This window comes from Heloderma suspectum, chromosome 6, assembly GCF_057233095.1.
Source record: "Heloderma suspectum isolate Gila_16-S chromosome 6, 16-S_ref, whole genome shotgun sequence".
Lineage (NCBI taxonomy): Eukaryota > Metazoa > Chordata > Lepidosauria > Squamata > Helodermatidae > Heloderma > Heloderma suspectum.
Genome location: NC_139463.1, coordinates 105431951 through 105447097, shown reverse-complemented (window position 1 = coordinate 105447097; position 15147 = coordinate 105431951). Strand labels below are relative to the sequence as shown.

The window sequence follows — 15147 nt, the reverse complement described above, 5'->3', positions numbered from 1 at the left end:
ATGCAGCAAGGTACATCTTTATTTTTTATTTCTATCTTGCTCTTGTCTCAGTGGCTTGAGATGGCCAACAGCACTGAGCTAGTGTTGCCAACTTTTTTGCTGCTTCCCTCTTGCACTTTGAAGAATACTTTGATGACCTGGAGGCAATAAGCAGCTGCTCATGTTTTCTCTCCCACCACTCTCAGAAGCTCTAGCTGCACTTAAAGACATAGGAGCAAGCTGGACCCTTCCCCCTTGGTCACTTGGCAATCTTACACTCAGCCTGCTCAGATTAAGGAGATGAAAGCAGCACCTTACCCAGTGAAGTATAAAATGCTGTATACAAACCCAAATTACCATTCCCCTCCTTACCTGCTTGGCCTAAGGTAGCTACCTCCCCCCTCAACACTATAACAGGTGCATCACAGGCAGAAATGTAACAGGTGCAGTCATTCCTGGCATGACATTGTAGCAATGGGGAGGGGGGAAATGGCATGGAGTTAATTCCTGCCCTGCCGTTTCCTGTTAAAGGCCCAGGAGCCTCGGCGGGGAAAGCAAAAGAGATGGTGAAGGTCTGAGAATGGGAACGGGACAATCCTGTAAGGCTGAATGGCTCCATCTCCACCCGCTTGGGCCATGCTGAAACCAGCAGAAAGGTTAGCTTAGCGTTGGCTCAGCTGTTTGGATTCTGGGTAAAGGGGCAAACTTGTGCAAGCAACTGGCCAAGTTCAAAGAACAATGCTGGATTGCTCCCTGAACACCCTCTCTGCTCTGTTCTGTTTAGCCACATTAAGGATTAATTCAAGCCACTTCTCAGCCAAGATAGGTCAACCCTCGAAGCCATTTGGGGTGCATGATGTGGCCACACCGACGAGCGTGCCTCTCTGACCTTGGACCAAGGCAGTATATGCCTTTGCCACCGAGTAATTACAGCCGTTGCCCTCGTAGCAGGAGGCCTGGCTCTCAAGCAGGCTTCAGTCCCAGAACCTGCCCTTAATTGCTGCTAAGCCTTGAAAACACTGTTCTTTTCCCAGAACTGAGGGCAGAACCCAGGCGTCTTTGTTCCTCTGGCTGCCTCCACCCTCTCCTAACCCCTTTGTGCGTGCTTCCAGAAAGGAATGAACTCGGCATGCTGGTTTTCCATGGCCCTTCCTCAGGTCTACTAGGCCTCACTAGCCTCTCCCTGTGTTTTAAGGTCAAAGCCATAGGAAATGGCAACCCACTCCAGTATTCTTGCCAAGAAAACCCTATGGAACGTATCACAAGGCTAAAAGAGATGACGCCGGAAGATGAGCCCCTCAGGTCGGAAGGTGTCCAATATACTACTGGGGAAGAGCAGAGGGTATTTCCAAGTAGCGCCAGAAAGAGTGAAGCGGCTGGGCCAAAGCCGAAAGGACACTCAGCTGTGGATGTGTCTGGTGGTGAAAAGAAAATCCGATGCTGTAAAGAACAATATTGTTTAGGAACCTGGAATGTCAGATCAATGAATCAAGGTAAGCTGGAGGTGGTCAAACATGAGATGGCAAGATTGAACATCGACATCTTGGGAATCAGCGAACTAAAATGGACGGGCATGGGTGAATTTAATTCAGGTGACTATCATATCTACTACTGTGGGCAAGAATCCCTTAGAAGAAATGGAGTAGCACTCATAGTCAACAAAAGGGTGGGAAAAGCAGTACTGGGGTACAATCTTAAAAACGATAGAATGATTTCAGTACGAATCCAAGGCAAACCATTCAACATCACAGTAATTCAAGTCTATGCCCCAACCACTGATGCCGAAGAAGCTGAGGTTGATCGGTTCTATGAAGACCTACACCTTCTAGAACTAACACCGAAAAAAGATGTCCTCTTCATCATAGGGGATTGGAATGCTAAAGTAGGAAGTCAAGAAATAACTGGGATAACAGGCAAGCATGGCCTTGGTGTACAAAATGAAGCAGGACAAAGGCTAATAGCGTTTTGCCAAGAGAACACGGTGAGCATAGCAAACACTCTTTTCCAACAGCACAAGAGGCGACTCTACACATGGACATCACTAGATGGTCAATATCGAAATCAGATTGATTATGTCCTTTGCAGCCAAAGATGAAGAAGCTCTATACAGTCAGTAAAAACAAGACCTGGAGCTGACTGTGGCTCAGATCAGGAGCTTCTTGTTGCAAAATTTCGGCTTAAATTGAAGAACCTAGGGAAAACCACTAAACCATTCAGGTATGACCTAAATCATATCCCTGATGAATATACACTGGAGGTGAGGAATAGATTTCAGGGATTAGACCTGATAGACAGAGTGCCTGAGGAACTATGGACGGAGGTCCGTAACCTTGTTCAGGAGGCAGCAACTCAATCCATCCCAAAGAAAAAGAAATGCAAGAAAGCCAAGTGGCTGTCTGATGAGGCTTTACAAGTAGCTGAGGAAACAAGGGAAGCGAAAAGCAAGGGAGAAAGGGGAAGATATATCCAACTGAATGCAGAGTTCCAGAGAATAGCAAGGAGAGACAAGAAGGCCTTCTTAAATGAACAATGCAAGGAAATCAAGGAAAACAACAAAATGGGAAAGGCTAGAGATCTCTTCAAGAAAATCGGAGATCTCAAGGGAACGTTTTGTGCAAAGACGGGCATGATAAAGGACAAAGAAGGCAGGGACCTAACAGAAGCAGATGAGATTAAGAAGAGGTGGCAAGAATACACAGAAGAACTATACAGGAAAGATCTGAATGTCCCTGATAGCCATGGTAGTGCGGTCACTGAACTTGAGCTGGACATCCTCGAGAGTGAAGTCAAGTGGGCCTTAGGAAGCATTAGTAACAACAAAGCTAGCGGAGATGACAGTATTCCAGCTGAGCTATTTAAAATCCTAAAAGACGATGCTGTTAAAGTGCTGCCCTCAATATGCCAACAAATTTGGAACACTCAACAGTGGCCACAAGACTGGAAAAGGTCAGTTTACATTCCAATTCCAAAGAAGGGCAATGCCAAAGAGTGTTCAAAAAAAAAAAAAGGTAAAGGTGTCCCCAACCAGTCGTGTCCGACTCTAGGGTGTGGTGCTCATCTCCATTTCTAAGCCGAAGAGCCAGCGCTGTCCGAAGATGCTTCCGTGGTCATGACTGAACACCGAGGTGCACGGAACACTGTTACCTTTCCCGCTGAAGCGGTACCTATTTATCTACTTGCAATTTCTTGCTTTCGAACTGCTAGATTGGCAGGAGCTGGGACTGAAGACGGGAGCTCACTCCGTCACGCAGCACACGGGTCTCGAACTGCTGTCCTGCCGGCCTTCCAGTCTGCAGTTCAGCGTTTTAACCACTAAGCCACCGCGGCCCCTAAGAGTGTTCAAACTACCGTACAATTGGCGCTCATTTCACGTGCCAGCAAGGTTATGCTCAAAATCCTACAAGCTAGGCTTCAGCAGTATGCGAACCGAGAACTACCGGAAGTACAAGCTGGGTTTAGAAGAGGCAGAGGGACTAGAGATCAAATCGCCAACATTCGCTGGATCATGGAGAAAGCAAGAGAATTCCAGAAAAACGTCTATTTCTGCTTCACTGACTACGCTAAAGCCTTTGATTGTGTGGATCACAACAAACTGTGGCAAATTCTTAAAGAGATGGGGGTACCAGACCACCTTACCTGTCTCCTGAGAAACCTGTATGAGGGTCAAGAAGCGACAGTAAGAACCAGACATGGAACAACCAATTGGTTCAAAATTGGGAAAGGAGTACGACAAGGCTGCATATTGTCACCCTGCTTATTTAACTTATATGCAGAGTACATCATGAGAAATGCCGGGTTGGATGAATCACAGGTCGGGATTAAGATTGCTGGGAGAATTATCAACAACCTCAGATACGCAGATGATACCACCCTAATGGCAGAAAGCGAAGAGGATCTAAACAGCCTCTTGTTGAGGGTGAAAGTGGAGAGTGCAAAAGCTGGTTTGAAACTCAACATTAAAAAAACGAAGATCATGGCATCTGGCCCCATCACTTCCTGGCATATAGAAGGGGAAGAAATGGAAGCAGTGACAGATTTTATTTTCTTGGGCTCCAAGATCACCGCAGATGGTGACTGTAGCCATGAAATTAAAAGACACTTGCTCCTTGGGAGGAAAGCTATGGCCAACCTAGACAGCATAGTAAGAAGCAGCAGCATCACCTTGCCGACAAAGGTTCGTATAATCAAAGCTATGGTTTTCCCAGTAGCAACATCTGGCTGTGAGAGCTGGACTATAAGGAAGGCTGAGCGCCGAAGAATTGATGCTTTCGAACTGTGGTGCTGGAGAAGACTCTTACGAGTCCCCTGGACTGCAAGGAGGTCAAATCAGTCAATCCTAAAGGAAATCAACCCTGAGTGCTCATTGGAAGGACAGATCCTGAAGCTCAAATATTTTGGCCACCTAATGTGAAGAGAAAACTCTCTGGAAAAGACCCTGATGCTGGGAAAGACTGAAGGCAAAAGGAGAAGGGGACGGCAGAGGATGAGATGGCTAGATAGCATCACCGATGCAATGAATATGGACTTGAGCACGCTCCGGGAGAGAGCGCAGGACAGGAAGGCCTGGAGTGCTCTGGTCCATGGGGTCACAAAGAGTCGGACACGACTGAACGACTGAACAACAACAACAATAGTTAATGCTCAGAGTGCTCACTTCAAAGTCCTGGGAAGCTGCCCATCATTCACCTCCACCATGAACTCACTCAGAGTGCAATCCCATGCTTGTTTAGACAGAAAAAAATCCTACAACTCCCAGCAATCCCCAGGCAGCATGGGGGGGGGGGGGAAATCCTACAACTCTCAGCATTCCCCAGCCAACATGGGGGGGGGGATCCTAAATTCTAGGATTTCGTTCCGTGTAAATATGCATAGGATTGCGCCTTAGCCTATTAACATTCCGCCTAGTGTGCGTTTGTTCAAGGGACTCTTTCTAGTTCCTCTTTAATTTGGCTTTTTAAATTGCGATGGTCTTAAGGTTGTTTTTAATGTTTCGTTGTCTTTGTTTATCATTCTGGCTTCTGGCGTTACATTTTCGTATGACCCGCCTCGGTTGGTTCTGGAAAAGCGGAAGGGAAAGAGAATGACTCGTTCAGCCCACCTACCTCGCGCGAAGGCGGTTCGGTTGCCTCTGGAAACCCAAGCCCCGCTAGGGCCTGTGGGAAGCCTTCATGGGCGGGGAGACTCCGAGGCTTCCCAAGTACAAAGCCCGCGGCGGCCGGCATGCGGGCGAGAGGTCGGGGCGTCGGGCAGGTCCGCCGCGGAGTCTCCAGCGACAGGTGGGTGCCCGCCACGGGCGATCACGGAGGGAGGCTGGCGTGGCGCTTTCTCTCCCCCGCCCCCGTTGTAAGGGCAGCCTGCAAAGCCGCCTGCCCCAACCTGGCGCCCTCCAGGTGTGTTGCGCTACAACTGGCTGGGGCTGCTGGGAGTTGTAGTCGAACACATCTGGAGGGCGCCAGGTTGGGGAAGGCTTGCTGTAAAGGCTACCGGAGCGGGAAGGGCACTCCAGATTGGAAGGAGCAAGGATTAACCCCGGTTGTGGATTTAATTTTTTTTTTTTTTTTTAAGACGAAGCTGCCCTTGAGCGCGTCCAGAGCGCATTTCTGGTTGCTCTACTTCAGCAGCCTGGGACTGACTAGGGAGCAGGGTTTTCCGTTTACGAGCTGCTGCTTCCAAACTCTCCCGTTTATTTAAGGAAGGGCGACAGTAAAATAACTGAAATAGAAGACATTTGAGGAGCGGGGTCCCCTGCTACCGGCCCGGCCGCCGCCCCAGTTTGCTGGTCTCAGTGGCAGGCAGCTGAGCAGATCATGTTAATCCTCCTAAGGTTACGCATGAGCTGTTTATTATTCTGCCGTCTCTGCTTGCTCTGCGGAAAATGTGACTGAGCGGATTTGCTGGTTGCAGTGTTCACGAATGGCAAACTGGTTTGCAGGGCGCTGTTTATAGTCATTGCCCCCGTGTGCGCGCGCGCGTGGGGTGGAGGGGAGAGCGCTGGGGCAAAAAGCTTCACCGGTTGAATCCTCTCTACCTGTCAAACAGCTCTGAGAATTGGGGCAGGCAACCTGGAGCCTTCCAGATCTTTGGGGCTGCAATGCCCATCACCCCCAGCCAGCATGGCCAATGTTCAGTGCTGATGGGAGTTGTAGTACCACAGCATCTGGCAGGCACCAGGCAACCATCCCCTTTGTTAACGGCACAGAAACCTTGACCAGAAAGAAAAGTAACACTTCTGTGGTCAGCTTTAGGAGGGGTGTGTGTATATGCATATGCATGTAGAACAGGGAAAGGGGGGTGAGGAGCTGCAGTACTTTTATTTACTTAGGGTACAATCCTATGCATGTTTAGATAGAAAAAAATCCTACGACTCCCAGCATTCCCCAGTGGAGTTGTAGGACTTTTTTCTGTCTAAACATGCATAGGGTTGCACATTTAATGATCTTAATGATACAGGGTGGGATACAGATGTTTTAAATAAATACATAATAATTTAGCGAAGTGGACATGCTGGAGCACAACCTTGCTTGAAATGCATGCCTTTGGTTTGTGATGTTGTAACTCTTAAATCCCAGATGTGTGCCAGCTGCTTACCACTGTAATGATTTTATGAGGATGTTAAGGCCCCTGGGCTGTCTTGGATGCTAACAGTGGAAAGGTGGGACAGAAAGGTTTTTTTTTTTTTTAAATAAATCAGCAATTGCTTAGTGGCGGTGGTGAAGAGCATTCGGCACATGCTCAAAATGCTTTATTTCTTTGTATGTTCTGGTCACGAAGCTCTGTGGGTCTGGAGCTCTTCTGGAAGGGAATGAGGTTGACCAAAAGACACTTATGGCAGAAGGTATGAAGGATTAAAACCAGATGGGATGGAAGCCAGGACTCCTGGTTTCTCTGCTAGTGCTGTGACTGATCCCCCATCGGAGCACAATTAGATTGATTTGGAGTAACATCGGTGTTCTGGTTACTGTGTGGGTTTCATAGCAGGTTGTTGTTGGGTTTTTTGTTAGCCTAAATATGACAAAAGGGGAAAATATGTTGGAGGAGGAGAAGCTCTTTTCCAGTTTTTGTATGTATGATTTTTGCATGTGTGTGTAACACGGGGTGGAAAAAGAAAGCCATTCCTAATTTGGGGAAGATTCCTGTGGCAAAGATGGAAGGCACCCAAAAGTTTAAGTTGATGCTTTATTTACTGCTGAATAGGTTCGGGCGGTGGGCGGGATGGGGAGGACAGGGCAAGAAGAAATGCCGAATGATATTATGAACTCTTGGGTAAAAGATCCGGCTTGGCTTTCTTGCTAGAGTCCTCCGCTCTGTGAGCAGCACTAGCTTCTGGGTGGCAGCAGAAATGCAGCAGGGGAAAGGGGTTTTTGCCCAGCGTCCAGGTACAGTGAAGAGAAAAGACTCACCTGTTGGGGGAGGGGTGGTTGTTTGCCTGTTGTGTAGGTCTTAAAAGCACAGGAGCCTGGCCATGAAAAAGAAGGGGGCAATCTTACAGTTCCCAAATGTGTAGGGACATGTAGTGGGGAAGGGGAAAAAAGGCCCTTTGTCCATACTTGGAAGGCACACACTTTGTTATTACTTCCCATGATCCAGGTATTGACATCTGGCCCTGACCACGGGTTCTGGGGCTAAGCTACGGTAAACCCTGGCTCAAATGAAGTGGTTGGGGGTGGGCACCAGTTGTCGGCTTTTACTCAAAACCAATTTTCTCTCTTTGCTAATATACTGGTCTTCTCTGTGTGTGTGTGTGTGTGTGTATTTGGTATGAGGGAGCATTCAGTTATGTGAGGTATCACCAACCCCTCCACACCACTTGCAGTTTGAGTTGGCACAACCTACATCCAGGTTCACCATAATGGTGCGAACTAGGCCTTAGAGGAGGTCCCTGCATTTTTCCTCTGGTACATGGGAAAAGCAGCTTGGTTGGGTGTGTGGTTTTGAGGGAAGACCTGGCAGGAAGGGAGAGGGTTAAGCTGCCTCCCCCCTACTGTTTTTCAGTAAACAAACAAACACCACAAAACCAAACCACTGGTGAAAGAAACATGAAGTTGTATGTTGCATTCAGTTCGAGGCTTCGAAACCCACTAAAGGGTTTCTTTTTCTTCTCCTCTCATCAGCAGGTTTAGATCCAGCAAGTTTGCAAATGCTGCAGAGTTGAGTTTCACCCGCTAATAAAGTCGCCTCCTCCTCCACTTAGCCATTCAAGATCCAGAAGCATCAAGCTGTCTGGAAATGATATTCTCAGAGCACTTATAAGGGAAATAGACTCTGTGTGTGCTCAGAGGCACTCTTCCTGCTTTGAGTTGCAGCTAAACCCCTGCCAGATTACTCTCTGTTTTTAATCTGAGCCCTGTGGAATAGAGTCTCTCTCTCTCTACATTCCATGCAGAGGCTCTGATGCTGATGTGGCAATGAAGCAAGGGAGCAACGACTCTGTCCGAAGCTGAAATACAGGGCTTGGCTAAAACAGCGACCTACACTTCCAAGTTGGCCCTGTGAACTGGCGGTTAGTCCAGCATTCTGTTCGCACAGTGGCCAACCAGCTGCTCACTGGAAACCCACAAGCAGGACATGAGTGAAACAGCACCCTCCCACCCATGTTCCCCAGCAACTGGTGTACATAGGCTTACTGCCTTTGCCACTGGAGGTGGCACATGGGCATCGGGACTAGTAGCCATTGGTAGCCTTCTCATCCAGGAATTTGTCTAACCCCCTTTTAAAGCCATCCAAACTGGTGGCCATCATGACGGACATAGGAAGGTGCCTTATATTGAGTCAGAACATCGGTCTATCTAGCCTAGTATTGTTGACACTGACTGGCAGCAACTCTCCAGGGTTTCCGGGTTTCCAGCCCTACCTGGAGATGCCAGAGGTTGAACCTGGGCCCTTTTGCATGCAAAGCATGTGATACTGGGAAATAGCTCCTGTAATGTGCCCGTGATATTCCGTAACATCCTAGCCAGCACGGACCCAAAAGAAGAGGAAGGTTTTATCACCTTTCCAGTATGGTTGGTTACTTGCTGTCGCTGGCAGAGGGTCGAGGGGGTGGGGTGAACTCTGGCTGGGAATTCTGGAAGTTGTAGTCCAACACATACGAGAGGTCACCAGGTTGGGAACGGCTGACCAAGGCCATAAGCAAAGGTGGCTCGATTTGCAGGCTCTGATGTTTGTCTGTCTGATCCTTCAGGAATCGTGAACAGCTCTGGGCTGGGTCCTTTTCTTTCTCCCAATCTTCTTTTGCATGTACAGTAGGAGAAAATGGCCCAGAAGCCCCCACCAGCTGCGTTGCTGTTCATATCTTTGAACTGTTCTCAGTAAATCAGCTTTATTCGTCCAGCAGTATGTAATGGGGTGTGTGGGTGTGGTTCAATAAGCCCATTCTCCATAGACCACATTTTAGCAAAAAAAAAAATTGCGCCATTGTGGCATGGAGGGGCCCTACGTTACACAGGCCGCACGAGGGGGGATCTGCCAACTCCTTGTTCAGGTTCTAACCAACAACAGGTGTAAGAGGTGATATCTGAGGCTACAGGATTGGCTGCTAGCCACTGCAGTGGGTGGGAGTTGAGGCCTGGGCGCTCCACTCAAACCGCACTGTCGGAGACCCTCCAAAGAATCTGCTGACCAGAGAACCAGACTGGAGCCAAGAAAGTAGTCCCTCCACTCTGCACGGCAGGAAGCCATCTATCCATTATGCAAGGGCAGGATAGCTTCAAGGTAGCATCCACCATAAATGACTTTCTGTCATGCAAAATGTAGGGAAGTACCTTCTTGGCTCTGGTCAACAACCCCGGTCTCTCTCATATATTTGCTTTCATTCTGAGAGATTGCATGACACGTTGTAGCCTTCCTGCTTTCTTTCAGACTGACTGCATGCATGATGGGTTGTATCCTTCCTGCCTCCTGGAAGTCCAAGGACTTTGTCATCCAGCTAATGTAGTTTCTGGTTTAAACCAGCCTACTCCCTCTCTGGAATGTTCCTGGGTCACCTTTGGCCTAGACACGTAACCCTGTGGAATTCCCCACCCCCATTTTTGTTGGTGGGGGGTTGCTTTGAATATTTACATCTGAAGAAGAGTTCTGTGTAACCTGAAAACCTGCGTAGAGCCTCTGAAGATGCCTTGCATTGAGTCAAGCCCAGCGGTGCAGTGGTACATTGGGAAGTGCAGGCGCTCTTCACCATGGTCCCCTAACATGTCCCCAAGGAGAGTCCACAAAGGCAGGCAGCTGCATTGAATCAGTCAAGAAACCAGTTCTAGCAGCTGTCATCTCCACCAGGAGCAGGCCCTTTGTGAAGCTCATAAATCTTAATTGCCCATTCAAGACCAAGCCATCAGTACTTCCCATTGCAACAGGGGTAGCCCACAACAGTATATTGTTGCTGGGAAAATCCATTCCCCTCTCCCCACGAGCTGCTGTGAGGATTGCAGCTAAGCTCAGCGGGAACAGGGAATTCTGACAGGGGTGGTGGGTGGCAGAAGACAGTGGCATCCCCACCAATAAAAAAGTTCTGGTGCTGCATCCCTTCAGGCCCTGGCTCAGCTACAACACTGGTCAGGCTGTTAGCGCAGTCTGCCAAAGACCCTTCTAACTGGAGAGGCCAAGGAATGTGAACCGAAGACCTCTTGCTTTTGAAGCACTGAGCAAAGCCTTTCCTCCCCTTCGGTTCCATAAAGCAGCCTTCCCCCCAATGTAGGGTCCCTAGCCATTGTTGGACGACAATTCCTGTCATCCCCACTGGTTGGGAATGATGGGAATTGTAGTCCAGGCTGTCCAGGGACTCGAAGTTGGGAAAGGCTGCCAGCTCATGGATGTAAAATGGCAATTCCTAGAATGGTAACTGGATGCAACGGGGTTTTCCCTGGCTCTTTTTAATAGCTGCAGGTAAAAAGGGAATTTTGGCAGGTGTCGCTTTCCTTCTCTCTAGAGCGCTGTGATGTAATGAGCCCCGTCAAGTTGATATTCTCCCTTTCACCCGACTATGAGAAATATATAGGCTGTCAATGGCTACTAGTGACGATGGCTATATATTACCTCCGGTATTGGAGACAGTAGCCCTGTCTGTGCCAGTTGCTTGGGAACACGAGAGGGAGGGGGTTTTGAACTCGTGTCCTGCTTGCGGTCTTTCCATAGGCATCTCAATTCTGCGTGAACAGAATGCTGGCCTAGATAGGCCTCTGGTCCGATCCAGTGCAGCTGTTCTTCTCTGCAGTAGCCCCACACCTTGGAGACAAGCTGCCATCAGAGGTCCGCCAAGCTCCGTCACTGCAGGATTTTAAGAAGGCCTTAAAAACATATTATGTTACCGTGGCCTTCTCTTGATATGACTGCTATTGTTGCTGTAACCGCCATTATCGTTGCGGCTGATTTTATTGTTGGCTTTTATCGTTGCTGTTACTGTTTTTATGTTTTTATCGCTTTTAATATTTTAACTGTTTTTATGTATTGCTGTAAGCCGCCTTGGGAGGGCTTCTGCCCTGAAAGGTGGCCAAGACATGTTTTCAATAAATCCTTGCGTTCTCCTTTTGATCACTCCCGTTCCTAGTTTCCTGCTAGGATTATGCAGTAGCATCCTTGTGTTCCCCCACAACCCACAATTTACTATCCTGGTCTGTCCTCGTACACAGTGTGCTGATTTTTCTGAGCTTCAGCAACCCCAAAGGCGCCTCCCTTGTAAGGACAGCGCCAATCCAAGGTAAAACAAAATGATAATGTGGCTCTACAGCCTTGATCTTTTACACCCAGCAAATTCACCGGGGTCAGGTGGCTTCTTGCCAAAGCTTTATCAGTTCTTCTTGAGCAGAATGTTTGATCCTTGCTTTCCCTGGCTGAACCCTTTGTACCTGCTGCGTTTAGCTTTTTTTTTTCTGGGGGGGGGATTCCGCCCATTGCCCACAAAAGTTGGAAAATCAGCAAGTGCAAGCTGATGCTGTAATGGAAGGCGTTCTGCATATGCCCCGAGGCCCAGCGTTGTTTTCACATGCTCCGGGGCTAAAGCCTCATCACCTACCACCGCCACCACCCTTCCAGACTGAAATTAAGCCCTGAGGAGAAAGCCCCAGCAATTCTGGCTCTTCACCCCCCCCCCCATTACCCCACTTTTCCTTCCAGATATTTTTGGCTCCTAGACTCCCACTCCCCACCCAGAGCTTATATAGAACCCATGAGTCCGGATCTCCACCTCTCGCAACACTTTGATTTCTACCAAGCATTGCAGAAGGAGCGTTTAGCTGAATCAGCGCTTGTGTGGCTCTGGACTGTTGCCAGCTCAGCCTTTGCGTTTGGAAGCCATATAATTAACGCTGACGCTTGTCTTTCTGGGACGCGTCCCGCCTGACTGAAAGCCTGGTTGGTGGGAGTGGACAGGTAAAATGGCCAAACGTGTGTGTGGTTTCCCCACATTAAAAGTGTCCCTGTTGTAGCTCTTTGCAAACGGCACGCTAATTACAGACTGAGTTGGGCCATGTGTTTTTAAGAGAGTGGGGAGGAAGTCTAGTTCTGCCTTTTATTACTGCATTTCAGTCAGCTTTCTCCTACCTCTGAACTGCCAGGTGTGCTACAAGAATGTGAAATGAGAAGATAAACTAAAGGTCGTGTAAGCCCCAAGACCCCACAGAGGAGTGTACCTGCTGTGATTCTGTATGATTCACTGTTCTGGCCTTGGATCCTTCCAGTCAGCCTATGGTTATGGGGAGGGACCGTAGCTTCATTGCAGGGCATGGGCCCTACATGCAGAAGATCCCTGATTCAGTTCATGGCATCCCCAGTGAAAAGGTTGAGGTGCCAAACCAGTGGAGCCTAGTGGCTCCTATGTCAGTGGGGCAGTGTATCCATGCTGGGTTTCAGTCAGAACTCTAAAGGAACTATCCAAGGTGCTGTAGCACCTTGGATAGCTTCTTTAGAGGTCTGGCTGGTTCTGGCTGAAAGCTGGAGCGGATTTACTGCCCCACTGATATCAGAGCCACCAGCCTCCCCTGTGCCAAATGATGAGACAGAACTGGAGAGTTGCTGCCAGTTAGAGAAATCTGTACTGGACTAGATAGTCTGACCTGGTGTAAGGCAGCTTCTTATGTACCTCGCCTCCACTGGAGGGCGGGGACGGAGAGGTAATTCTTCCTGTCTTTGTCTTGGATGCAATCAGAGCAGGGCCACACAACGTTTTTGGTCCCGAGAGACACGTCCAACATCTGCTGGAGGGCTGGAGCCTGAACATGTGTGGATGGATGCGCTGACATAGACACATTATCATTAGTGGGGCGTGCAGTTTCTCCACTGCCACTGGCAGGGTAGGGAACCTTATTCTACTCAGAAGTAAGCAGGACTGAATCACTCCACAGTGCTTTCAAACAGCATCCCAAATTCCAAGCCTCTGCCTGTTTACTCAGAAGTAAGTGGGATAAACCTCTTCACGTCTCCTTGGAAGTAAGCATGATCAGCATGACTCCTCACAAGTAAGCAGGGCAAGCCTCTGCACATCTACTCAGCCATGAACAGGACAAGCCTCAGGAGTAAGCAGGACTGAATCATTCCTCCTCAGTCCCCACCCACTCTCTTGGGCAGGGAAGAGGGAGAGCTGTCCCATGCTAATTCCTGAGAAAGGCAGCTTTTTTCAGTGGGGAAAAGCTCTTATCTCTGATCAGCTGCTGATCAGAGATAAAAACTCTTCCCTTCTGGGAGAGGGACAGGTCCTGGAAGGGAAGCTGGCAGGGGGATCAGCTGAGCTGTGAGAAAAAGTGGGTGGGGTGGTGCTGGCTTCACTGGCTGCACCAGGAGCGGCTGAGGACCATGGGGGTCATGGGTTGTGCACCCCTGAATTAAAGCATCCATTTGCTCTTGATGCTGAGACATACCAGAGAAGAGTGACTCATGCAGACACGTAGTTATTCTTACTCTTACACACTCTAAAAGTAAGCCTTCCCGAGCATAAAAATGTCAAGCATCCCTCTGGCTTTATTTGGAAAGAACAATTGCCCTCAGCAGTAAGAAGTGTGGAGAACTTGGCTGTAGAACTTAGGCTGGGCCGGTACGACTTGGCTTCAGCAGGGCCAGATCTATCTGTGAACTGTTACAATCTGGATCTTTTAAACCTATGTGCCAATGGCATTCTGGGCCTTCTTGGCACCATATCCACAGCCTCTGACAAAGGTAGCAGCACTACAACCCAGAAGCTGGCAAAGCCTTTCCCTGGCATTGAGAAGCAGATTTGGGCTTTCTGCCCCTTGCTTACTTGTCGCCTCCACCTCCCTTTCCTTGCCCTCAGGTTCTTGTTTCCTAGCCAACTTGTCTCTTACCTTCAGTCATCCAGCCTATGATCCCCAGCCCCTCAGCATAGCTACCTCTTTGGCCCTCTTTCTTCTGTGTCTTTGGCCTGCTGCATACAGCCTCTTCTGTTTCTGACGTCTGTGTGAGGTTTTAATCCCAGCCAAGATGACAACTCTCCCTTCCCTTGCCAAAGCTGAACTATGGGAGTTCTGTGCCTCTGTCTCTGCGCTTCTGGAATGTTCATCAAAGTTCTGTGACATCACATCCTATTAGCCAGTTTGTGTCAAGAGGCTTCAGTGGCTCAAGCAACCGCTGGTTCCATGTGGTCTCTTCTTCTTATTGTCAAGTCTTCAACCCCATCTTCTAAATCTGTACTTAAATCCATCTGTTCTCCAATCCCCTATCGTTAAACAGCTAAATGCTTTCTCCTTCCTTGGTTCTGATCTTACGCAACCCCCTGATTGCTCCACAGTCCCATGGAGATGTCTCAAGGCCCCTTGTCCTTATGGCTTCTATTGGCACCCATAGAGGTCTCTGGGCTCATTTTATCATGGTTGAACAAATGCTAAGCACTGTCCCCATACGAAACAAACTCCAGACGTTATGAGAGGAGGGCACAGCTGCGGGGAGGAAACAGATGGAGAGCTGTGGGGGGGGGTGCACTGAGGGGCAAGAGGTAGGAAATGAAAGACTATTCCACCCAATCTGACTGATCTGTTAGAGCTATCAACCAGTTAAAGATGTGTTTTAAATTTAGTGGGATTTCAGTCTTAATGCATTCAGGGAAGTCCTTGTACATTGATTTTTCCACCTGCCACAGAGCTCCTGTATCTTCTGGTCATATTCTAAGGCAGGGTCAGATGCCAGGCTTCCGGGATCTACTTTATTGGTTTATTACAACCTTGAGATCCA

General features: G+C 48.7%; 1 protein-coding gene across 1 annotated transcript in view; it reads left to right on the top strand.

The window, feature by feature from the left end:
* The first annotated feature begins 5064 nt into the window (after positions 1-5064).
* Positions 5065-15147, top strand: part of HSD3B7 (hydroxy-delta-5-steroid dehydrogenase, 3 beta- and steroid delta-isomerase 7) — a 56584-nt gene continuing 46501 nt past the window's right edge. Inside the window, exon 1 of the mRNA XM_084806063.1 lies at positions 5065-5255. The gene's annotated coding sequence lies outside the window, so the exon portion shown is untranslated. The remainder of the gene's footprint in view (positions 5256-15147) is intronic.